Raw genomic sequence first — 27404 nt, forward strand, 5'->3', positions numbered from 1 at the left:
TTATGTTATATGCTATGCTAAAGCAGGAAATGGAGTTAAGAGAAAGATTGGTAGAGTTGGAAGAAGTAGGAATTCAACTTCAAGCCAATGAGAAAAAAAAATGAAACAAAACACTGGTATTTCAGTTGAGATAAACAAAGCATGTATTTATTTTTGGATGATAGTTCTGCTGGGGACACAATTCTAGAATAATGGTTATTTTCTCTCACCATTTCCACCAGTCTAATTGTTATTTCTTCACCTGTGATCTCTCTTTTCATTTGGCCCGATTTAATCTTAATAATTGATTTCTGCACTTTTGTTAGAATGTTTTGAGATGTCGATTTCTAATTATTTATTTATTATATAGTATATGACATATTTATTTATAGATTCTAGTGTTTCAAGAATTTTGAAAAATTCTCAGCCATTGTATCTTCTAATATTGCTTCTCCTATGACTTCTCTCTTCTATTTCTCTTGAACTGTGATGAGGTGTCTTCAGATCTTTTCATTCTATACTTCATATCGCGTAAGCCTTGCTCTCATATTTTGGCTCTCTTTAGCTATGTGCTACATTCTTATAAATTTCTCTAGCGCTCACTTTCAGTTCAGTAATTCTCTCTTTGGCTGAACTAATCTAATATTTTACCTATTCATTGAATCTAATTATGTTTTCATCTTTTAAATTTAATTATTTCTTTTATAAGTCATATTGATAATCTTTTTCCTTTCTCATATTTATGATTTTGTGTTTTTTAAGCATTTCATTTATAGTTTTTTTATTCTTTTCTAGTAATTCCAATATTAAGATTTGTTGTTGTTTTTTCTAACTCTCACTTATGTTAGCTTGTTTTCTTGTGAGTTGTTTTTGACAGGGTTAACATTTCATGATCTTAATTTTTTAGGGCTAAACTGGACCTGCTTTTCTCCAGAAAGTATTTGACTTTGCTTCTTCTTGAAGCCAGGTGGTGCTTGGTCTCTGTGTTAGATAGAGCATCTCAGAGACAAACTCAGAGTTGGAGATTTGCAATGGGAAGTTTACTATAGAGTGCTCTTGGGGACAAAACCTGTGAGGAAGAGAGGGAAACAGGAGTTGGCAGAGGGAGAAGTGGAACAGTGGTGAAGTTTGACTTGATCTCACTAGAGTTTGGATACCTTTAGAACTGTCAATCAAATTAAGGCAAGGGGGCTGATCATTTGCATCCCTGCATCAACCAGTTGTTAGATTTGGTTTCAACTGGAGAGGGACTATGAGATTGGGTGACACAGCTCCCTTGGCCAAGGGCAATTCATGCATGAACAAGGACAAAAATGCAAGCCATCAGCAGCCTGCTGTCCCAGAAGTTGGGGCAATAAAGTGCCTTGTTCCTGAAGGGGGTATCAAGGGCACCACAACCTTTACTATAGTTTACCTCTTGCACTGCTCAGATCTAATTACTTATTTTGGTAAGGTCACCTAATTTGGGAAAAAGCTCTTCTAAGATTTTGTTTGGTGCTATATCCTGAGGAAATATTTAAAGAAAGTTGATGGGAAAACTAAAGTTTTCACTTACTGCAGTTCTTAAGGCTTTACTGACAATTTTATTCTGTTCCACTAATCATTCTAGATTTCTCTCACATTTGGTTAGCATCTCTGCTATTTTCAGTGTCTTACCTGGTAATGTGACACAGATCTTTATCACTGAGGAGTGTGTGCTCCTTATCACTATTAGTTGGTAATGTCCTGCTCAATCATATACATATATCATTAAAATTGAGGAGGACATTATCAACTAAAGCCCCAGTGGATTGCCTGGGAGCCACACGTGCTATTTCCTGCGCCACTGTTTAAAAACAACTCTCTTCTTTCTACTGACCAAGTTCAATTATCCCTGACAGAATGCTGATTCTTCCTTATTTGTCTTTTGTTATAAAAAGTTCAAAGTGAGTGGCTCGTAATGATAGCTTGAATTTTAATGGGATTCTTACTACATCCTTTTATGAAAGCCTTCTTTCTTTGGACTTCAGGGCCTCTAAACCAAGACAGCCTAAATTTGCAGGGACAAAAATGATAAATTATCCAAGTGGCTTACTGGGAGTAATGGTAAATGGTACCAATCATACTTCAATGCCTTGGCTTCTAGAAATATGTATGCTACTTAAGGGATAACATCACCATAGAGTGGTCATTGATGAAAGGTATATATTACATCCTAGAAGATGATTTCCATCCTGCAGAACAGCCTTTGTAAGCGGCATCTTCAAAAAGCCATTTCAGTTTTCTATAGGCTGAGAGTGGATACCCTGGACATATGCCAAGTGCTGCATTTCCTTTGTTGTAAAATTGTTACCTATTCCATGGCATTGTTTTGTAGGATCCCAAGTTTTGTAGGATCCCAAAGTTTCAGTGGATGACATTTTCAAAAAGTTTTAGATAGTGGTGGTAGTCACGGCCCTACAAGAAAGTTCAGCAAAAACATTCCTAGCTATGTACTGATTTTGTTATGATAAATACACGTACCTTCCAGGGTAGAAGAGGTTCAATATAATAAACTTGCTGTGATATGGCTGATTGGATTTCTCAAGCTATAATGCTATGTTGAGGATTAAGCATTGGTCTGTTGCTAGGAGACATTGGCAGTGGAAGAAAAGATATTAGCCTAGGTCCTAGGTCAGTAAAAATCCATGTTTTTGAGCTCATGCATAATTTCCACCTTTATCTTTATGGCTACTCCATCCATGGGCTCACCATGACAGCACAGGGGTAGCCAATGGGAGAGGCTGGCTGATAGCAACTGATGAAAATCCTTCTATCGTTTTATTTTTTTTCTTTTTTCTTTTTTTTTTGTTTTTTTTGTTTTTGTTTTTGTTTGTTTTTTGAGATGGAGTCTCGCTGTCGCCCAGGCTGGAGTGCAGTGGCAACAATCTTGACTCACTGCAACCTCCACCTCCCGAGTTCAAGCAATTCTCATGCCTCAACTTCCCAAGTAGCTGAGACTACAGTCATGCACCACCATGACTGGCTAATCTTTTTGTATTTTTGACAGAGACAGGGTTTTGCCATGTTGGCCAGAATGAACTCGAACTCCTGACTTCAAGTGATTTGCCTTCCTTGGCTTCCCAAAATGCTGGGATTACAGATGTGAGCCACCGCGGCTGGCCTGTTGGGTTGTTTAATGTTTCCTCCATAGTGGATCCTCCCTGGTGGGCGTAACTATGTGGTATAAATATCTTTGGTTCCTATCATAATCCCAAAAGATATAATCCCCAATACCATAATCTCAAATGTTAAAAAGTCTCAAAAGATCAAAATCCCTAAAATCTAAAATCCTTAAAGCCTAAAATCAGTTTTAAAATGTGTCATTTTGTCTGCATTGGCAGTCCTTCCAGCTGCTAAAAGCTTCCAGAAGCTTTTAATGAATCAAAGCTACATTTGCCTGAAGAAACCAGTGAAGTTACTAACTGGTTCAAAAATAATCACATGCACAGTAGGATAAGAAGACATGCAAATATTGCTGTTAGAGCAACAGTATTGTTTACTCCAAATCTGTGGTCTGTATAAGAGTGCATGAGAGAAATGTATTTCCATGCACCCAAAACAAAATAGAAGCATGGCACAGAAGATGGAAACATTAAGAAGGAATGATCTTATGGATGTATATCCAATCATAGAAGCATTTGCAAAAGATCAATGCCACATGAAAAATGAATTCAAAAGTAGCCATCCCTTCAAATAAAAGAAGCTACTTATTGCAATGCAAGACTTTAAAATATAGTAATGATGATAAAAGCCAGCCAGCTTTTATGGACTACCCTTATGCCATTGCCCATAATCTACTCCTGTAATACATTTTTGTTTTCGTATGTTAAAGTTAGCATTAGTTTTTCTGTTTTTTTTCACATTTTTTCCTTTCTTCTCTTTTTTTTTAATTTTTGCTGTTTTAAATTGTCAGCATTAGAAATAAATAATTACCCATGCTCTGTATTTCATCTTTGTACCATTTTCAATACTGAAGGTATAAATGAGGTAAAGATGTTTAGAGGATTCTAATTTGTTTTACATATTTTTTGAAAATTTAACTCTATGAAAGTGCATTATCAGAAAATTGACTTTGCATATAAGCATTGGGCATGTATATAAAAATGTTGAAACTTCCTCAATATATGGAGATGTCGTTTTTGCACATCTGGATTGATGAAAGATAAAATTTCTGAAGAGTTCAGCTCTTTTAGTGACTGCATATGTGATTGTGACCCATCATAGTTTTTGATCCATCTTGTCAAAAGACTTGTCTGTCAAAGTATTTCAGGTGATTATAGTTATAAAGCTGGGTGCATGCAATTACCAACCACATTCATACGCATTTGTATTTTTCATTATTTGTCCTATTTCTTTATGATGTGTTTCATCTGCTCATAACTGTTATACCCATGCAACTGTCATTAGTATACCTGTTTATGCTTGCAAAAATAATGTTATTATTTTCTATTTTATTGTGTAAAGTGGTCTATGAAGTGTTCTATTGTGTTTTTGTATGTTTAACAAATAAATCCCCATTTAAGATGCAAATTAACATATTTTAAAAGTGTTTCAGGAATTATTATTTTCAGAATTATATTTTCAGGATTTTGATCTTTCAGGATTTTGATTTTCAAGATTTTAGACTTTCAGGATTTCAACATACTGGATTATAGCATTTGGACTGTTTCTTTTGGGATTATGGCCCCAAACCAAATATCTTCATACCTTATGCACATTTCCATAAGTATGGCATATGCATTTTTCTCCACAACACTGTGCCTGTTTTCTGGGCTAAGGAAGAGGTAATAATGCAGCATTAATTGATTAAAAGTTTCTGAGTCATTTGCTTGTACAGTTTATCTGTACAAATGATTATTTGACACTACTCATGTCAAATCCTGGATGTGTCTTCCATTCTATTACAGAATGATGCTGGGTCTTTTCAAACCTATGCTCATGAATGGCAGATTTAGTCATATGGTCATTTGAGGTCTCATGGTTAGTTTTTTTCATCTTTATGAAACAAAATACAGTGCTAGATGCTGTTTTGATTGGTCTAGAATTTAATACTGCAGATGAAATAGCCTTGCTCCAGGGCCCTAGGGATCTATATTGCTATTCTTTTTTTTTTTTTTTTTTTTGGAATTTGCCATAAATTCCACTAGGGATGTTTTCCTACCACCCATACTCTAATATGGTAAGACCTGCCAGGTCATATGGATCACATTTTAGGACTGTATTACAGGAGCCTGTTTCTCTTACAGGTCTAGTTTTGCTTTGGACTCCACTCCAAGCTGGAAGCTTTCCTTATCACTAGATAAATAGGTTGGAACAAAATCCCAAGAGTAAAATATGCTATTTCCAGAACAAAAAGAGGTATTCTAAGCATTGTTTCTTTCTTATTACAGGAAAGTATAAAGTCAAATAATTTTTTATACATTTGTAGGAATGTTTAATCATGACACAGACCATGGAATACTTACACTTTACTAATGTCATGAGCCCCCGAAACTTCATTTTTTTTATATTTCATTTTCTGAAGTGACTTAACAAGTCATCCAATGTACTTGCCACTTTAACTCCTCTGGTTCAATTTATGTGACACTCTATATGGTACACTAATTAATTGTTTTTTTGAAATGTCTAGATTGCCCAAGTTCCTTTGAGCTATATTAGGATGGAGAGTGGGAGTATTACTATCACTGGGATGAACACTACATGTGTACTCTTATTTATCCCATATGATTGTGAATTGTTTCTGATCTTAATTCCTGATAGAGATAGAAAAAATTCATTCACCTCAAACCACATACCATGCATCTGAAGCTATGTTAATCTATTTTCACGAGATATCATATTTGGGACAGTAACTGTAATTTGGGCTATGACTTGATTAAGTTTGCAGGAGTCAACTTTCATATGCAGGTATCTATTTTTATTGGGGTGGGGGGTATTGGAAAGAAGGCCAGATTTTTGAATTAAGTAGAGAAATGTTGGGAAACACTGCTCTAGTGATCTTTGTGTCTTTAAGATTGCACTAATCTCTGCCATTCTCTCAAGAATGTGATACTGGGTACTTTTCTCATATTTTTAATATCTTAATGTTTATTAAGGTATTATTTAATTACAATAAAATTCATTTGGTTTAAGTACATAGTTTTATGGATTTTGGTAACTGTATACATGCCTATACTAACAATGTGGTTAATATACAGATCAATTTCTTCACTTCAGATACTTCCTCTGTGCTCCTTTGCTGTTGATTTCCTCCCCAATTCTCAGGTAAGGAACCAACTGATTTTATTTCTGTCACCATAGTTTTACCTTTTCTATAATTTTATATAAATTGATTCATATTGGCATATATTGTGTTTGATTTATAATTAGCATAATGACTTTCAGATTGAGGTATGGTGTTGCATTATTAATAATTATTTATTTCTGTCACAGAGTAATAGTTAACCCTAGATGACCAATTGATGGTATTTGAGTTGTATCTATTATAATTAACACTGACATGAATATTTTTGTACACATCTTTGGGTAGAGTTATGTTTTTACTTATCTTGAATGCACATGTACGAATGAAATGTCTATGGATAAAGATACTTGTTTAACTCTGTAAGATACTGCTGTACTTTTTTCCAAAGTGGCTGTACAATTTTACATTCACATTAGCAATGTATGAGAATTGTAGTTCCTCTGCATCTTTCTCAAAATTGTTGTAGTCAGTCTATTTAACTTTGACTGTTCTAGTGGGTGTGTAATTTTACCTCACTGTGATTTTAATTTGCATCTCTCTGAAGCCTAGTGATGTTAATATCTTTTCATGTGTTTATTACTCATTCACATATGTTCTTTTTAAAACTATCTTTATGAATCTCTTACTCACTTAAAAATTTAGTTGTTTAATCTTACTGTTGAGTAATAAGATTCATTTATATATTCCAGGTACAAATCCATTTCATAAGTATTTTATAAAACTTGTGGTATGTGGCTTGGCTTTTTGTTTCTCAACTATGTCATTCAGAAAACAAACATTTATAGTCATGATAAAATCTGTCTTACAAATTTATTTTTTATAGTCTGTGCTCTTTGTATCCTGTTTTAGAAATCATTGTTTAACCCAGTGTTTTATTCTGAAACTTTATCAGATTTACCTTTTACCTTCTGTGTAATCTATTTCAAGTTAATTTTTGTGTACAGTCTGAGGTGAGGGTTGAAGTTCATGTTTTTCCATACTGATATCCAGTTGTTCCAGCACTATTTGATCTTTTGATCTTTTCTCAATTGAATTACTTTGCCATCTTTGTTGTAAGTCAATAGGCCATATAAGGGTGGATCTATTTCTGGAGACCCAGAAATGTCAGTGGTATAATTCATGTAACTAAGTTTGAGTCCAGAGGCCTGAGAAGCAGGAGGGCAGGAGAAGACAGACATCCCAGCTCAAACAGAGAGACAGAGAGTGAATATGTTTCTCCTCTGCCTTTTTGTTCTATTTGGCCCCTCAACAGATTAGATGATGCCAACACACATTGCCCATCTTGATAAAATTTAGTCTACCAGTCTGTAAACATTAGGTGTTCTTCGATTTCCTTGTGACATAGTTTATTGCTGTTTATTGTTTTCTATTTTTTTTTGAGACAAAGTCTCGCTCTGTCACCCAGAATGGAGTGCAGTGGCCTGATCTTGGCTCACTGTAACCTCTGCCTCCCATGTTAAAGCGATTCTCGTGACTCACCCTCCCTAGTAGCTGGGACTACGGGCCGCACCAACATGGCCTGCTAACTTTTGTATCTTTAGTAGAGACAAGGTTTCACCATGTTGGTCAGACTGGTCTCGAACTCCTGATCTCAAGTGATCTACACACTTTGGCCTCCCAAAGTGCTGGGATTCCAGGCATGAGCCACTACACCTGGCCTCTAGTTTATAATTTTCAATGATTTTGCATATATTTTGTTAATTTTATTTATATTTTTATTTTTTATTTTTAGGCTATCATAACTGGAATTATTTTATTTTTAATTATTTGTTGATAAAATACAGAGATGTAACTGTATTTTGATTATTAACGCTACATATTACAACCTTGCTAAACATGCTTGTTGACTTTAGTAGTTTTTATACAGTCCTTATGGTTTTCTAAATAAACAATCATGCTGTCTATAAATGAGATAATCTGAGTATCATTTATTTATTATTCTTGCTTTATTGTACAATATCAACTAGAAGTGGTTAGAGTAGACAGCCTTGCCTTGAGTATGCTATCAGCCATAGAGCCATAGTTTTTTTGTTTTTGTTTTTGTTTTTAGATGCCCTCAATCAAGTTAAGGAAGTTCTTATTTATTTTTAGCTTTTTGAAAGATTTTTAAATTACAGATGGCATGGGGCTTAGTTAAATGCTTTCCTTTGCATGTCTTGAAAAATCTATAAAGTTCTTTTCCTTTATTTTATAAATATGGTAAATTACATTGATTCATTTTCAAATGTTTAACAAGCCTTGCATTTCTGGGATAAAGACCATTTGGTCCTGGTATGTGTATGTGGTTTCATTTGATTAAATTTGGTTAAAGATTTTTGCAAGTTGTTTATAAGGAGTATTGGTTTGTAGTTATTTTGCTTTCAAAACTTTAAATTTTGGCTGGACGTGGTGGCTCACGCCTGTAATCCCAGCACTTTGGGAGGCCTGAGCCAGGTGGATCACGAGGTCAGGAGTTCAAGGCCAGCATGGCCAAAATGGTAAAACCCTGTCTCTACTAAAAATACCAAAAATTAGCCGGGTGTGGTGGTGATTGCCTGTAATCCCAGAGACTTGGGAGGCTGAGGCAAAGAATTGCTTGAACCCAGGAGGCAGAGGTTGCAGTGAGCTGAGATCATGCCACTGCACTCCAGCCTGGGCAACAGAGCAAGACTCCATCTCAAAAAAAAAAATACTTTAAATTTTATTTGGTTTTGGAATTAAGCAAACTGGCCTTATAGATTAAATTGGAAAGTGTTACTTCCTCCTCCTTTTTCTAAAAGATTTTTGCATAGGATTGGTGTTATTTGTGTCCCAAATGTTGAATTGAGCTTACCAGTGATGCCATCTAGGCTGGAATTTGATTGTGAAAATAATTTCAATGAAAAACTTAATATATTTAACTGGTACAGGACTATTTACACTTTCTAATTCTTGTTGGGTTAGATTTAGTAATTTTGTCTTTCAAAGAATTTGTCCATTTCATTTAGGTTATTAAATTTATTCATATTAAGTTGTTCACAATATTCTTTTATTATCCTTTTAATGCTGGAAGGATCTGTAATGATGTCCCTTCTTTCAATTCATAATATTAGTAATTTATCTCTTTCCTTCTTTTTTTGATCATTTTGGCTAGATTTATAATCATTATTAAGTGTTTTCTGAATGATTAAGTTTTGGTTCCATCAATTTTCTCCACAGTGTTTATACTTTTCATTTCATTGATTTCTGCTGTTACCTTCAATAATAGTTTGCCCCTGCTTGATTTAGGTTTAATTTTCTCTTCTATGTTTCTTATCATAGAAATTTGGATACTTGACTTAAGATTTTTCTTATTTTCGAACACATATATTTTAAGCTATACATTTTCCTCTATGTGGCAAATCCCAAAAGTTTTATTTTTTTTAACCATTAGGTTAAAATATTTTCTTTTTTTGTAATTTCTTCTTTGACCCAATCTTTATTTTAAAATATATTCTTTCATTTAAAAATATGTAGAGTTTTTCTGGTTATTTTACTGTTATTGATTCTTAATTTAAGTTTCATTTTGGTCTGAGATCATAATCTGTTTGCATTCAATATGTTAGGAGTTATTGTGGCTTGTTTTGTTACCCAGAATTGTCTATTCTGCTGAATACATTGTGGCCAAATAAAAAGAATATTTATGTTGCCTTTGTTGGGTTTAGGGTTCTGTAAATATCCATTAATTCAATGTGGTTATGGTTATGAAATTGTCTTTTTATCTCTTTAATTCTGTCTTTTTTTTTTTAAATTTATGTATATTGAAACTCTGTTACTCGAGCATGCTCGAGCAACATTTTTTATGTCTACCTCATGAATTGACACCTTTATTATTGCCAAGTGTCTCTATATCTCTGGTTATATATTCATTTTAAAACCTATTTTATCTAATATTCTACTTTCTTATACTTACTGTTTGCATGATATTTGATTTTATATACACTTAATTTTAGCTACTATTATCTTTATGATTTTAGTCTGTCTTTTGTTGTTAGCATAATATTCAATCTTTTTTGTTTTGCCTTGTTTTTAATATTTTGTTAATCTGTGCCTTTAAATAAAATGATTTGGTCTATAACTTTTAACAAAATTATGGATATGGTTTTGTTTGAGTCTACCATGTTGTTTCTCCTTCTCTGCTTATCTTTGTTTTTGTTGTTCCTTTCTTCCTCCTTTTTCTGGGATTATTAAAATTTTTTTAGAATTCTATTTTAATTTTTTTTTGTTATATACTATGGTTCAAATATTTCCGTGCCCTCCAAAATTTATGTTGAAACTTTATTCCCAATTTAACACTATTAAGTGGTGGGACCTTGAAGAGGCGATTAGGCCATGAGGCTTCTGCCCTCATTAATGGATTAATGCTCTTATGAAGAGGTTCAAAGAAACTAGCTAGGTCCCGTTGACCTTCTGCCTTCCTCCCTGTGAGAATACAGAATTCACCCGTCCTGCCAAGTGAGGACCATCAAGAAGGCCCTCGTTAAACCCTGGATGCTGACAACTTTATATTGAACTTCCTAGTTCCTGAAATGTGAGAAATAAATTTCTATTAGTTATAATTTACTCAGTCGCTGATATTTTGCATAGCAGCACAAATTAACTAAGACAGTAAACTACTTTGCCTTTTTAAATGGCTGTCTTAAAGATTTCATATTCATATGGATCTATTCACAGCCCACCTAGATTTAATAAAGTACTGCTTTAAGTAATTTATAGAACTATTACAAACCTATATGTTCACATATACTTGTCTTTATAATTGTTACATGTAATAATGCTATATTAATTATCAACCTAACAAACTTATGATTTTTTGTTTTGAAAAGTCATATAATTTATAAGTATATTAATGAGAAAAGGCAAATAGACAAACACATAATATTTTGCACTAACACAGTTACTTATTATTTCTGAGGGTTCTCATTCTTTTCTGAGGATCCATAATTTCAACTGGCATTATTTCTCTTTAGCTTAAAGAGCTTTCTTTTGTACTTTTTTTGTATAGCAGGACAGTTGGTGATGGGTTTTCTTTCCTTTTTCTGGGTATGTCTTTCATGTGCCTTCATTTCAAAATGATATTTTCACTGGGTGCATTTTTTTTTCTCAGCACTTCAAGAAAGATGTTCTACTCTTACCTGTTCTCCATATTTCTGATGAGAAGCCAGCCATTAATCAATTTGTTGTTCTCTGTAGGTAATACATTTTTTCCTTGCTGCTTTCAGGATTTGCTCTTTATCGTTGACTTTCAACAGTTTGATTACAATATGCCTTAGCACCATGTGTATGCGTGCATGCGCGCGTGTGTGTTTTCTGTTTGGTGTTCATTTAGCCTATTGGATCTGCAAATCTCTGTCTTTAGTCAAATTTGGGCAATAAATTTCAATTTTTTAATATTTATTTTTCTGCTTGATTCTTCTCTCCTAGTATTTCAATTACATATATGTTTTATAGTTTGACAATATCGAGCAAGTGTCTGAAGCTCTGTTTTTTTTAATTATGTTTTCTTCTTCATCTTAGGTAATTTCTGTTGTTCTATCTTCAAATTCACTTACTCTTTTCTGTATTCATTAGCTATTGATAAGTTCATTGGTAAATTTTATTTCAGAAATTATATTTTTAGTTTTAGAATTTCTATTTGTTTTCCACTTCTTTCTGATTAAACTTTATTTTCTTTGTTGAGATTTTTATCTCTTTAAAACATATTTTGTCTTATTTATTGAGGATAGTTATAATAGCTACTTTAAAATCATTTTCTCTTAGTTCCAACATCGGGTCATTTTGGGGCCAGACTTGATTGCTTTTATCTTTTATATTTTATATTTTCTTGTATATCAGGTAATTTTAGAATATATTGTGAACACTCTGGATATTAGGCTATGTAGAATATGAATTCTGTTAGTTTTGTCTAATAAGTGTTTGTCCCTTTGCTTTAACAAGTGATTTTGTTGTCTGGGCTTGAACTGTAAGCCCTTCCTTTGGTCAAGTGATCCAGTCTTGGTTCTGACTTTTTAATTTTATTTTAACTTGGTTGCTTTCAGTCCATTCAACATGAGTGGTTTAAGGGTCAACCAGAGATGTAAAATGACAGAGTTTAGGAATTTCCTCTTTGGAATTTTCCTTCACAGGATTTATCTACTCCAGCATTTCTGGTTTCCTAGTTTCTGTTTTCTGTTTCTCTGGGATAGAAAAATCGGCATGTTCCATTTGGACTCTATTGCTGTTGTGTGCACAGTCAGGATGACCTTTCTCCTGAGGCTAAAATCAGGTAGTAAGGAATTTACTTGTAGAGGCTCCTATTCCCTCGTTCTTCAAGTAAACATGCACAACTCATGTCTTGTATTGCCTTATGTCCAGGTTTTTAGTTGTTTTCTGAATGGATTAATCTCTTTGGGTTTACTAACATATTCATTATCCCCCAGAGTGTTAATCTATTTTATTTGCTGTAGCATAGGCTGTTACCAGCACGGTAGCTTTTATCCCATAGCCAAGGAACAATATGAATTCTGACAACTATCAAGTATGTCCAACAAATTATATATTTTGGAAAAGGAAAAAAAGCACCAGATTGACTTATGGACCCAGTGGATGCACTGTAAGCAAAACTTGAACCCAAACTCCATTTATAACCTTAAATCTATATGACTCACTATAAAGGAAGGAACATGAAAAAACAAAAAGAAACAACAACAAAAATATAAACTTCTCGTCCTGAAAGATTAACGTCAACTCAGACCTATGTCTCACAGTCCTTGAAATAACTGAGTATATATTCATCTTTGCCTAGTGTGTTGTAACATAAGTAAATGGCCATGAGTCTTACTAGAGAAGGACTGGGTGCTTGTCCAAGCTGTGGAGTTGTAGGATCCTTTTATTAGTCAATATGCCCCAAATCTGAAAACTGACTCAGATCTAGACTAAACTTTTTCTTTCTTTTTTTTTAAAGCATCTTCCCTCAGCCTCCAGATGTACAATCCTTGATTTCTTCTGTTTGTATAGATCGTGTTTTCTTTTTTACCCCCCAACATCAGCACTATTGCCATTCTGGCCCAGAAAAGTCTTTGTTGTGGGGAGTTGTCTTGTGCATCATATAATTTTTAGCAACACCCCTGCCCTCTATCTGCTAGCTATGACAGCACCCTCTAGGTTGTGACAGCCAAAAACGTCTTTAGACATTGCCAAATGTCTCTTGGGTGGAGGTGAGGGTGTCATAATTGCTCCTTATTGAGAAACACTGGTATAGATTATCAATAATACTGTGGTTGACTGTGTATCTATTTGGCTTCTGGGAAGTTCAACTTCTATTAACTATCACCATAAATGCTTTCAAGTTAGATAACCTGGCTGCCACTTTTTCTTCATCTACTCATTAAAATAACTGTGCCTCCTTTGCTCTTAATGATTAAGTACCATCATCTGCCCTCTATTACATTTCAGATACTACCTATCATCACCATTTCTATTAATGAGCCCAATACAACACAAGTACCTCCTATAGTTAGACATAGCCTATAGAACGCAGACAAATTAGATTCTCAACAATGCTGGTGGCCCTCTCACTGGCCAAATTCTTATCACTTTGATAAACAGGGTATGCTCCTGGTAATACTGTGAGATATAGTCAGCTTTTGGGTTTTCTGCCTTACACAGTATATTCATGACCACTAGCATGACGACTTCTCTTAGCTTTTTGATTTTTTTTCTCCACTACCTGCCACTGGAGTTCTATTTAGCATTTCTACTCAATTTATTGTGGCTCATCACTTCTATCCAATCTTTCAGTCTTTCCATCCTAGTAGTATACTGTTTCTTGGAATTCTCGCCATGATATAAACATTTTTGTTCAACTGGCAAACTCTCCCTTATCCAACTGATTTTACACCCTCTTTGCTCCATCACCATAAGGATTCAGCCCACATATAGTCCCACAGATCTTGTTGATGCATAGTAACTAGGTCCTACAGCTCTTTTGGAACATAGTCCTTTTCTTCTCTTAGCCAGTCCAGCACTTCCCTACGTAGGTAATGCTAAGATTTTATTTGTATGGGTCTGGTGCCAGAAGAGCGGGAAAGGATAGATTCTGATGGGGGTGAGCAGGTTGGTTTATAAGGTAAAGTTCCCTGGATTAACAATGAGGCAAGAACTTGCCTTTAACAGGGTAGAATGGGTCATTTCTGTAGGCCTAGATGGTTAAGATGGATTTTCTCTATTGCTGCTGAATATGAGTCTCTTTATACACTGTAAAGATGACCCTCTCTGACTATTACACTTTGCCTTACATTGTTGATTAGCTACTTTGAACTTTACACTATTTTCAGTTTATCAGGAGCTCTTAGTTACCAACATCAATTCCATAATTGTTTAGTATAATTAATATTCCTCCATATCTCTCAAACTCTTGAGATATCCCATTTGCCAGTGTGTTGCTTTCCACTGGGTGATTTCCCATCCTAGTATACGATGGAGGAGGTTTTAATCATACCATCACTACGGCATGCTAGACTTATCAGTATTCCAGCTATTACTAAGGCTGAGATCCCCATGCCAGTCAGTCAGCTGACATTCCAACTTTGAAAATCCCATTTTAGAATTTCCTTCCTGGGACCACTTCTAGTACCAAACTGTCTGCTGCGGGGTCTTCAAGAAATAGATTCTGAGATGGAGATTTCCATGCAGAAGGTTTATTATAAAGTGCTCTTAGGAATAATAACAGTAAAGGAATGACAGAGGTAGGATTGGGCAGATGGAGAAGTTGAGCTGCGATACAGTTATAGCACAGGCCTCAGCTGATCACGTGTGAAGTTCTGGACCTGAAATGCCCCTTCAGTGTGGTTCCCCAAATTGAGGGAAGAATGCTGGACTTTTATCTTAGCACCCCTACTCCCATCAACTAGTCCTAAGGTCTACTCTTTCCACAATGGTGCATCACTTTGCATGAATTAGCTTCCTTCCAATGATAGCAGTGCTCTGCACTCTGGCAGGTGGGGGAATGAATGTCTCAGTCTTGAAGAAGGAATCGAGTTTGCACATGGCACTATCCACTACAGTCACCTCTAGAATCTGTATTTAACAAAGAAGTATCAGTTTTAGCCCTTCCACATTGCTTCTGTCCAAGGCTTGCTGTGCAGATTGTGCATAGTGCTGATATTAGCATTTTCCTTAAGTGTATTTCTACTTTTAAAAAAACTTACTTGCTATGCAGTGCTCTGAAGCATCTAGTTCTGAACTCAAATTTGTGTTATCTTTTTATTTTATAAATGGGAGAAGTGTTCTTAAATATTTCTCTTACTTCTTCTCAACCCAGAAGAGAAAGTTATGATTTAGTCTGAATCTGTTTTTCTTTTTTTCTGCACAATAATCTTCATAATATACAGCAAACTGTATAGTTGCAATTAGATGTCCTTTAAGAATGAGAAAAATATTAGAGGTGGCAAGCATCACCCAGATACCCTTTCAAAGAGGAAGACCTCATTGCTCTAATTGTTATGAGGGCTGTTGACAGACAGCCTTCAACTCTCAATCTTTCCAGGACTGTCTTTGCTACAGAGAGCTACCTTTTCCAAAGTCATGCTTTTCCGAGGTCTGAACAGGTCATATCCAAAGGCCCAGCTATTTTGGCCTTCCCTGGGCAACTATAATGTTCAATTTAGCTACAGAATTTTCTGTGCAATCATCTGAGGTTGTTGCTGAGCCTCTATCACAGGTTGACTTCATCTGACCAATTATGTCTCCTTCCCCTCTATTCAACATGTGTTGATCCCAAGTGTTTTCTCTAACAGACATCCTGCAAACTAAGCTCCTCCTCCAGCATGCTTCCTAGAGTACCCAAACAATGGCAAGAGTAAATTTATTTATATATTTAAAACATCGACACGACTGCTTACATTTCTTTTGTATCTGAGTAGAATTGTAATTTTGGACTTTTACTATAATAGTTCAGATATTTACAGGATATTTATACATATAAAAATGGGTTTATTTATACATTTGTCAACAGAAGTGGTTACTCTATTTTTTTTCTCACTATCATTCTTGTGTATACTGGGAGAATATAAAAAATAGCAAAACAAAATAAATTGTGTAATTCAATTTTACTACATTAATAAATAATATTGAATTTTTCATCATCCAATTTAAAAATATGAGCATTTTACTAAAATTTAACATGCTTATTTACATGTGAATTGTTTTGTGGTTGTTTTACATACACTGCTTGTGTAATCGTGGTTAAATAAATGCATGTTTTTCTTCTCTCTTTAAATATTGCTTTGAACAACTAGCTGAGTATGGTCAATTAGGAAAAAACAGATGTTTTGGAGATGATTTTTAGATCCAAATTGGGCATGTGACTGAGTCCTTCCCTTCATTCTCTAGGACCAAAGAGAGGATAGCTCAATTTTCACTTTAAGGTGTTTACTTCTTAAGATGTTTACTTAAGTCCAGCATGCTGTGAGACTGCCTTGTTATCAATAAGAAATGAAGAGTAATCTAACTCTGTATTGCCTTGTTTTATACACAATCATTTTGTTATATGTAAGTCCCCTCAGGAAGGCATACTTTAGAAAAACAAGAGTTTTCATATGTAATTATGAATAAAAATGAATGCATAGCCTCTGAATCCCAAAGCTTAGATTTCTGTGGCTACATTCTACTTATAAATTCAGTTTGTTTCTAATTGTGCTATAGCGAGCCTAGCTTCAGAAGAACATGATGTACTCATAATGGTCTCTTGTCTCCTTCTCTGGGCATTTTCAAGTGGACTATTTTCTCTATGGAGAAAATGGACTCTCCAGAAATTTAGCACTAATCTTTTTGGACAAATCTCTTACTTTGAATTATTATAATTGCTACCATGTAGTTAGCATTTTACCAGGCATTGTTCACCCCAGTTACTTGTCTCACTTTGACAATAACCATTAAAGGTAGGTATTTTAATTCTTCCCCACTCCTATTTTCCAATTAAGAAGCCACAGGCCACACAATTAGTAAATGAAACCACCAACATTTGAATCTAAGTTTGCCTCAATTATCTAACATTTAGTAAATGCTTAAGCAGTGGCTGGCATTCTGCTCTCTGGTTCGTATTCTTTCGTTTATTCACTAAGCTAACTAACTTAAGCAACAACTCTTTACTAAGCTCCCACTATGACCAGGGACTCTTTTAGGTCCTGGAAATTTAGCAGTGAACAAAGAAAATGTCCCTGATCCCAGGAAGTTATATTAGTTCGAAGAGATATGCAACTGCTAATCAAGTAAATATGTACTATGACAAGTGATGATAAGTGTTACAAAGAAAAATAAAGCAAAGGATTACAGAGTCCTCAAAACTGCCAAACAAAGCAAAAAATACCCTTTTTTTATAGTTGAGATATCAAGAAGTTAAGTACCTTGTCCAATGTTAGTCAGAGCTTGTAAATAATGAGTACTGGTTTCATTGACTGCCTAATTGCAGAACTGGTGACCTTTCCAATACCATGCTCATTCTCTTTCTCACCTTGTGTCTCCCTTATTTCTTTGTGCTTCTATAGTCCTCTTTAAACTTTCAATCCAACAGACTTGTCCCCTGTGCTCTCTGCCAATAAGAAAGCATGAAGGTAAAGGATTTCCCTTGGATAAGTACAAAAGCAAAATAAGAAAAGACGACAGCTCACAACTAAACCCATTATGGAGAATAATTTTTGTAGCATGGCAAGCTTGTTTGCAAAATGCCTCCCACACCCTGCCAGTGCTTTGCTCTTTGAGTTCTTGTGATGTCTGTGGCTGCTGACAGAATTATCTACTCATCTTTTCTGTTTCCCCCTTTTTCATCTTCTGCTTCCTTCTATGCTATTTTACAAAAATACAAAATTATTCAATTTAAGATGTTAAAATGGGAAATGGCTTAATCAGACAACAAGATAGACTTTTAATTTTTACAGTCGCCATCAGAGTTGACAATCTGAGTTGACAAACAGACACAGTTCTTCAGACATATAGGGAAGCCATGATTTTGTTAGGAAATGTTTACTGATTTTATGGAATCACACTATGAGCAGCACTGTAATTAGCTTGTGTGTGGAGACTGACTGAAAAGTATTTTAAAAATTTCATAATATCAGTGTGTTTTCATATATTGATACAATTACACCTGTGATTTCTTTGCCTGAAATGGTCTGTTCTCCAAATAGTAAATATTCTATTCCTTTAAATCCAGTACAGGTTACATAATCCTCTGCATGTGTAAAGATCATTGTACTTAGCTTTTTTATACAACTTACTACACTGCATTGCAATTACTGTTTTATATATCAAAGTTCCTATTTTAAGTTCCTTTTTTTCTCTATCTAATGTCTAGACTAACATGACTTTGAAAGTAAAATAAAGTTATGAAAATTAAATATGATATTCCTTTCTCAATATGAACTGGAGTTTCTTTTGTTTTTACCTTATTGTTTAATTTTTAAATTTAGTTTTAACTTTTATTTTTAACTTTCAAAGTATTGTAACCATATTTTATACTGATATTCTTTTCTCTATATTACATTAAATTTTCTCATATTGCTATGCTAATGAATTTCATCAAATTGTTTACATTTATGAATTACCATTTATCACCAGTAAAAATATTGTTTATACAGAAGGTATATACATTGTTTCCAAATTTTAATATCTCATTAATGAATCCAGGAAACTAAAAATACTCCTTTCCCTAAAGGAAGAAAATGTTTACTATTACTGGTGATGACATCTGTTTTCAGAGTCATTCTAAGCAAGAAATTATACTTTAATTGAAGCCATTATTAATGATATGCAAATGAAAATGCTATAAATTTCTGAAATGTGTTTGTGTTTTGCTTTATTGAACATTTGAACTTTTACTGGCTATTAGGAGCAATCAGAGATTGATATTGAGTGATATTGCAAAATCTGCATATTTCAGAAACTGAATAAAAATCACAGACCCATTTATTGATTCTTTTGACTAATTCCTGCTGGGACCAAATTACATTTCACAAATGTAGACATATGGTTCTTTGGGATTTCTCATGCTATTTCAACATCTCATAGTTAAGTTGACAATTATTTTGTTTTTCTATGACCTATGAGAGTTTTATGGGTAGAGTGCTTCTAAAATTGTAATACTGCTCTTTGCAAATATTAATCAATTAATGTTGTTGTACAAGAGAGACTCTAAATGAACATTTGAGAGAGATACAAATCTCTGAAGTAACTGATTAACTTAACTTCCCTTCGGACCCAGAGCTCCTCAGATCCAGAGCTCCTCAGCATTAGACTAATGTAATTGGCAGCTGAGTTCTGAGCCAAAGCAAATTTAGGTTGGCTTCTTGCTCTCCTGGTATTGTGTAAACCCGGGTAAATCTCTGAGGTTGTCGCTGAGCCTCTATCACAGGTTGACTTCATCGGACCAATTATGTTTCCTTCCCCTCTATTCAACATGTGTTGATCCCAAGGGTTTTCTCTAACAGACATCCTGCAAACTAAGCTCCTCCTCCAGCATGCTTCCTAGAGTACCCAAACAATGGCAAGAGTAAATTTATTTATATATTTAAAACATATATATATGTATGTTATATATATAAAATATATAACAGCTCACAACTAAACCTATTATGAAGAATTTTTGTAGCATGGCAAGCTTGTTTGCAAAATGCCTCCCACACCCTGCCAGTGCTGTGCTCTTTGAGTTCTTGTGATGTCTGTGGCTGCTGACAGAATTATCTACTCATCTTTTCTGTTTCCCCCTTTTTCATCTTCTGCTTATTATATATATATGATGGAATATATAAAGTGTTTCCTTCAAAACACTTCTTTGAATTTCAATTTCATCATCTGTAAAGTGGGCATAATACCATCTGTCTCAGGGATGCTGTGAGAATTAAATCTGATAATATACATTGAAGTACTTTTTCAAGTGTAGAATACAATATGTGATGGAATTGAATATATGCACCCTCCTTATTAACTCAATTAAACTAAATACATTATGATACATATGATCCATTGTAAATGGATATGATACACAGCCAAGCTGAATTATATTTTTATGTTTCTCACACTTGTCTGGAGCTAATCAGGTTACATCCATGTAGCCATTCAAGATCTACTTGACAGATTTTTAGACTAAATATAGTTAAGATTCTTTTTCCTGTTTAAAATTCTTTTATCATCTCAGAAATGTTGCCCTAAGAACACATGCTGACAGATGATTGAGGGTTCAACTCTGAAGCAATGTAGAAAGCAAATGCATTCTTGAGGGAAAAAGGAATTAGAAATATTGAATTCATTTGAAGGCACATAAGGTTTTGTGATCTGTTAGTAACATCTCTCTTACTTAGAAAGATTTGATTTATCAGAACTATCACATCAATGAATTCAGAAGCAGGAAATATTAAAATGTGCATTGCAGTTAAAAAAACAAACAAACAACAACAACACTGACTGGGCACGATGGCTCACGCTTGTAATCCCAGCACTTTGGGAGGCTGAGGCAGGTGGGTCACGAGGTCAGGAGATTGAGACCATCCTGGCTAAAATGGTTAAACCCCGTCTCTACTGAAAATACAAAAAAAAAAAAAAAATTAGCCAGGCGTGGTGGCAGGCACCTGTAGTCCCAGCTACTCGGGAGGCTGAGGTAGGAGAATGGCATGAACCCCGGAGGCAGAGCTTGCAGTGAGCCGAGATCGCGCCACTGCACTCCAACCTGGGCGACAGAGCAAGACTCTGCCAAAAAAAAAAAAAAAAAAGAAAAAGTAAAGAAAAAATAACACCAAACACCTCTGGTATAGAGGAAATTAGGTTACCAACATGATAGTTACTGATAAAGAAAAAGGAAAGGGTTTGGAAAACCGTGGGTAGCAATAGCAGTATTCCACTTGCATACTACTTTTAAAGTCAGAAGCATCTATTTAAAATAAATATATGGAGAATAGCATGTATTTCTTATCTGACTTTATTGAGGTCAAAGCAAAGCAAAGAACTATAAAGTAGGCTGGATGTGGTGGCTCACACCTGTAATCCTAGCACTTTGGGAGGCCAAGGTGGGTGGATCACTTGAGGCCAGGAGTTGCAGACCAGCCTGGCCCACATGGTGAAACCCCATTTCTACTAAAAATACAAAAATTAGCCAGGGGGCCAGGCGCAGTGGCTCACACCTGTAATCTTAGCACTTTGGGAGGCTGACGCAGGTGGATCACTTGAGGTCAGGAGTTCGAGACCAGCCTTGCCAACATGGTGAAACCCCATCTCTACTAAAAATACAAAAATTAGCCAGCCCTGTTGGCACATATCTGTAATCCCAGCTACTGGTGAGGTTGAGGTAGGAGAGTCACTTGAACCTAGGAGGCAGAGGTTTCAGTGAGCCAAGATCACACCACTGCACTCCAGCCTGGGCAACAAAGTGAGACTTCTCTGTCTCAAAAAAAAAAAAATTTAGCTAGGCATTGTGGGGCAGGCCTGTAATCACAGCTACTCAGGAGGCTGAGGTGGGAGGTTTGCTTGAACCCAGGAGGCAGTGATTACAGTCAGAGAGCAGAGATCTCGCCACTGCACTCCAGCCTGGGCGACAGAACGAGGCTCCATCTCCCCCCAAACCAAAAAAAAGAAACATAAAGTAAAGCATATCATACACACACACACACACACACACACACACACACACACACACACCTGCAAAACAAATCCAACACAATCTTAATTACCTCTGGGCTCTGCTGTCTCATAAGCATATTAAAATAAAGATGAGAACATGAGATTTTCTGCATGAAGCTAGAACTAGCTATATTAGGTTGCTCTTCCTTTGGTGACCACCAAAAGTGGAAATTCCTCTCAGTGAGACAGTAGTCTCTTAAATGCCTTCAGTTAAGTAACTGAATCAAAAATAATGTCATCAATTCAAACCACCCTAGTATATGTCAGAAGACCTCAAGAACTGGGTAGAGCAGCAGGCTTATTTTAGTACATATATATCATCTAGCTTATGAACAAACGCATCATTTTCACATATATATTTTTGTATTGAAATATAAATGGCAATATTACAACTTAAATGAAGAAGGATTGTAATGTTGATTGATCATGATTGCTCACAGTCATGAGCAAAATTAATTGGGATACCTGGAGTCTATCTTATTTAACTTTATTGTGGGGAGAAAAAAACTGATAAAGTAAAATTCATAACATATGTTTTTAGGTTAAAGTCTGGATTATAGTTCCTAAATAAATTTTGATAATGCCTGTACCAAAAAGTGATTTGGAAAGTGCAAGGATTGTTAAAAACGTTATCATTTTAACACAATCTGGGATCGGTAAAAAAGTATCTTGTCATGTGGATAGCTTTGACCTTAAGTTATAATATGATGGAATATGGGAAAGATGCCAAGAAAGCACTATCTTGGATCCAACAGGTACAGAGAATACCATGTCTTCTGCATAGTAAGTCATGGTAATATAAGGAGGGACATTCCAAGGTTAAATTGGGTACACAAGGGCTTGCCCAGACAGTTGGTCAATCTCCTCTTGACACCAAGTGAAAAACTGTGTGAAGTATAGAAGAAAAAGAAGTGATTGTTTGTGGGTAGATAGTTGACTGGAAAATGGATTTGTTAGTATAAATACACTTATTTGAAAAATTTTGAAGTTCTATAAGCCCATTGCTGCTCATGCTTACTCTAATAAAGTCAGATAAATTAATAAATTGTCTAGTGATTTTTCTACATTTCTTCACTGATTCTACCCAGCTGTAGAATTCACTGCATGAAAGAAAGTGTGGTCTGCGGTAGCTGAGACTGACTGTTGCTCAGGGTCCTGTGCAGTTTCTTAGAGTGGTGGGACAGACCAGAAAGGAGATAGAACCTTGAGACAACACTTTCTATTTCTATTTCTTAATGTAATACTCAGAAGAGAGTGGGATCTCAGTAATGGCTGAGTGAATGAAGTTTTCATTGAACATGTTACATCAGAAAAGATGAGTGTAGGTGTAACAATGTAAATATGGAGAGTGAACAATCATGCAGACTGTGATATGAAGTCCTACTAGTGGGTTTCCCTTGCAATAATGATAGAGATTTGAATTACATTGAAGTAATTTCATTTTCTCTAAATATTAAATACATATAAAAGAAGCTAAGTCTGGTTTTAGTTGTAGAAATTTTACAGAGCATTTGCTAGAATTAATAATGCTTATATCTAGACAAAAGTTATTAAATATTAGTTTTAAAAATGAGAAGCTCTTTGGGATCAAATAGAAGAATTGCAGAAACATTTCAGAATGGAAGTGTGGCTCATTAGCACACTTCTGCAAACTCAGTGTGAGCATTTCATGCATTCATATTCTACAATGTCTTTAGTACTTTTAAGATATTGTGTTACCAAATTACTTTCTATTGTCTTTAGCTTAAAAGGAGAGTTTTAAGGGAAAATCATATTAAAATACTGCAGGCCAAAGCATTTTAGGTTGTTTTCCTTTGCAAGTGGAAAGAGGATACAAAAAATACTAAGTAATATGCAGTGGCCTGTCAATTGGGCCAAATAGAGGGACTAGGTTTTTGGTTTTTAGTTTTCATAATTGCAATTATTTTCTTAGGGAGTACACAATATAATTTCTTCATATATTCAACTTAAATGCAGATGACTTCTGAGAGATGTCTGCTATAAAATTTTCATCTGTCAGCACACTTATGGAAAATGTTTTTGCTTTCTGCTATATGGCAACATTTTAATGTGCACACATACAACATTTTCATACCCTGTCACCTAATTCCCAATTTGCATGGTAACACCATAATAGCATACAAAGAGATATTAAGAAAAAATAACTTGAACTACTCATGATTTCAAAATTGAAGTGATGCTATAAAAGTGTTGTTGCCTGGAAAACGGCTCTATTATCCCCTTCAGGCAGGGTTATGATGAAGACTTAATGATTCATAAATACTAGAGCTTTATTCATCCAGAGAGATCAGTATGTATTTCTTTTCTTCTTTATTCCTAACAAGATCCCTTATCACCAGTTGCAGTCTTAAGAAAGTGGTAGAAAGCTTTCTGTCCTGTAGAAAGGCTGTAGAAGTCTTGTTCACTATGGAGTATTTGTCCTGAGTGGTAGCAGGAAATTCCACAGAGATTTGTTAAATCAACTCTTTACACCACCCCATAGATTCCCTATGTACTAACACATACTATTGAAACACGTTTTGCATAAATTAAGTTCGTTCTTTGCATCCTAGCATCTGGATCACAATAATGTCTTGTTCATGGGCTTTTTCTTTTACCACTGTAGAATTCTAAACCAATGTTTGTGGTCTATTTGCCAATACTTACTAGTGAAAGACCATTGCCTGCATGTATCAAGATAGATTAGAGGAAGCTGTTGTTCCTCCTGATACTCCTTGACCCTTGCATTTGGACTCTCTGTTGATAAGAACAGAGGCAGAATAAAGCTCACATCATCTTTTCCACTTGGTAGAACTAAATGCTCAAGTAGTATGGAACTTAAGTATAAGGTCATCCTCAACATCTTAATATTGCTGAAAGCAGTGAGTGTCAGAAGATTTAGAGATCTAATAAAATTAAATATTATGTACTTAGAAGCCTTCTTGATCCCCTATCTAATTGACGCCGTATGCTTGTAAATGCAGATTTCTACACTGACTTATTGGATTGAATCAGAATTCCTGTTGTTGGGGCCCTGATATTGGGGTAGTCAAGGTAATTTTGTTAAGCATACTAAAGTTTGAGAATAACTTATTTGAGACATTTAATTTTGTGTCACATTTTAGTTGCTCTGAGAATTTCCAGGGACAGTTATGGAGACCTAGGCATCTGTATGGAAGAGCAGAGCAACTAGGTACATTTTAACTTCTGTTTTTCTCCCAGAAACTGATCCCAGGTATGCTTGACTAGCCTGCTTGAAAGCAATTTTCATCATAGTCAATCATAGAAATTGCATATTATGTACTGCAAAGCCCTATAAAAGACTCCATAGTCCGATGCTTGTCAACATAACTTTGTTGTTTTCTTTCTTGTCAGTCTTTACGTATGTTCACAAATGTTCAAGCTTAATAGTTTGTTCCGCTTACAATAGGGTCACTCATGCAGAAGAACAACAAGAAAACATCAAGTTTAAAGTTAACTCTTCTGTATGCCTTTCAGCATCCGTCTGTGAGTGTTACTTAGAAATTTGAAGTTAGTGGTGGCTTCTTATGACTATTGCCTTTCCACAGAGACGCTAATATTCTTTTTTTTTTTTTTGAGATGGAGTCTCGCTGTGTCACCAGGCTAGAGTGCTGTGGCACGATCTCGGCTCACTGCAACTTCCAACTCCCTGGTTCAAGGGATTCTCCTTCCTCTGCCTCCCAAGTAGCTGGAATTACAGGCATGCACCACCACACCCAGCTAATTTTTGTATTTTTAGTAGAGATGGGGTTACACCATGTTGGCCAGGATGGTCTCCATCTCCTGACCTCATGATCCACCCGCCTCAGCCTCCCAAAGTGCTGGGATTACAGGCGTGAGCCACCACGCCCGGCCGACACTAATATTCTTTCAATATATTTTCAAAATATGCTGCTGATTATCATGGAATGCAAATTATAATGTTACATAATAAATTGTCTTTATCATTTAGTTATTTTTGTATTAAGCCTCTCTGTCATCTTTTATGATGTAATAAATTCAATATTTCATTATTTCACCGAGGTAACATCGAATATTGCTTAATAAACACTGATATTTAAATATATTATGTTAGAAAATGTGTAGTACATTTTACATGAGCTATTATATGTTTTCAAAATATGGCTTTTGTGGAGATGAGTATAATTCTTTTATTTATATATTTGCTTAATCTGATTCATAACACTTTACAGCTGTGTCCTCTATGAATTTTTAATTTAGAAGTTTCTTTGGAGATCATTGTTGAATGATCTTGCATTATGTAATATAAAGGTCTTTTTTTGCTATATCTATCTTTTGAATGTATAAAATCAAACAGCAGTAATATTATATGCAATATTTCAATATAAATCACAATTCCCCTTTGCCTTCCACCATGATTGTAAGTTTCCTGAGGCCTCCCCAGACATGCTGAACTGTGAGTCAATTAAACCTCTTTCCTTTATAAATTACCCAGTCTCAGGCAGTTCTTTATAACAGTATGAAAATGGACTAATACAACAAATCGGTACCGTAGACAGTGGGATCCTGCTATAAAAAGATACCCAAAAATGTGGAAGTGACTTTGGAACTGGATAACAGGCTGAGGTTGGAACAGTTTGGAGTCCTCAGAAGAAGATCAGAAGATGTGGGAAAGTTTGAACTTCATAGAGTCTTGCTGAATGGCTTTGACCGAAATGCTGATAGTGATATGGACAATGAAGTCCAGGCTGAGGTGCTCTCAGATGGAGATGAGGAACTGGTTGGGAACTGGAATAAAAGTCACTCGTGCTATGCCTTAGCAAAGCGACTGGTGGCATTTTGACCCTGCCTAGAGATCTGTGGAACTTTGAACTTGAGAGAGATGAAGTAAAAGGGACAAGTTTCTGAGATCTTTTCAGTTTTAATTATATGCTAAGATTTTAATGTATATTATTTTGTGTAACCTTTACACAATTCCTAAAATGTGATTAGTTTTATTTCTGCTTTACAGGCGAGAGTGCTGAAAGTTCTTACAAAGGTGAAGTGGCTGAATTAAAGTTATACATCTGTTCAATAGGAGAGGGGAGACTTGAACAATAGTGGTTTAACTCCATAGCCTATGCTCTTTTTGCAACGCGCTTTAAATAAATTACAAATGTTGATGGGACTGAAATTCTTGCATTGTGTAGGGAAGAGAGATTGTTGAGACTTGATGAGATTGAAAATTTCAACTGCAGCAAAAGTCAGTTAGCTGAAAGCTCTTCTAATTAGCTTAAAAGGGATATATACCCAGAAATCAGGAGTGTTTAAATGAAAGAGAAATATTACTGATAGAAAATTGATTACAAGTTTCTACCTTGTGGATAAAAGAATTTAAAAATATATCATTAATGATAAATTAGCACATGTTAATTAATGTACGATAAGCAACATCTTAGAATACAAGATATATTGAATGCACAGTTATGGAGGGGGGATAGGAGAGAGGGAATTATTCACAGAAGAAATGGCCAGTGAGAGGGAGAGTTAATACATA

At 35.1% G+C, this 27404-nt stretch overlaps 1 long non-coding RNA gene across 1 annotated transcript in view; it reads left to right on the forward strand.

The window, feature by feature from the left end:
• Window positions 1–27029, forward strand: part of LOC117979129 (uncharacterized) — a 51414-nt gene extending 24385 nt beyond the window's left edge. Inside the window, exons 2-3 of the long non-coding RNA XR_008624390.2 lie at window positions 6217–6264; window positions 25487–27029. This is a non-coding gene — a long non-coding RNA (uncharacterized LOC117979129). The remainder of the gene's footprint in view (window positions 1–6216; window positions 6265–25486) is intronic.
• Window positions 27030–27404: the final 375 nt, after the last annotated feature.

The sequence above is a fragment of the Pan paniscus genome, chromosome 12 (genome assembly GCF_029289425.2).
Source record: "Pan paniscus chromosome 12, NHGRI_mPanPan1-v2.0_pri, whole genome shotgun sequence".
NCBI lineage: Eukaryota > Metazoa > Chordata > Mammalia > Primates > Hominidae > Pan > Pan paniscus.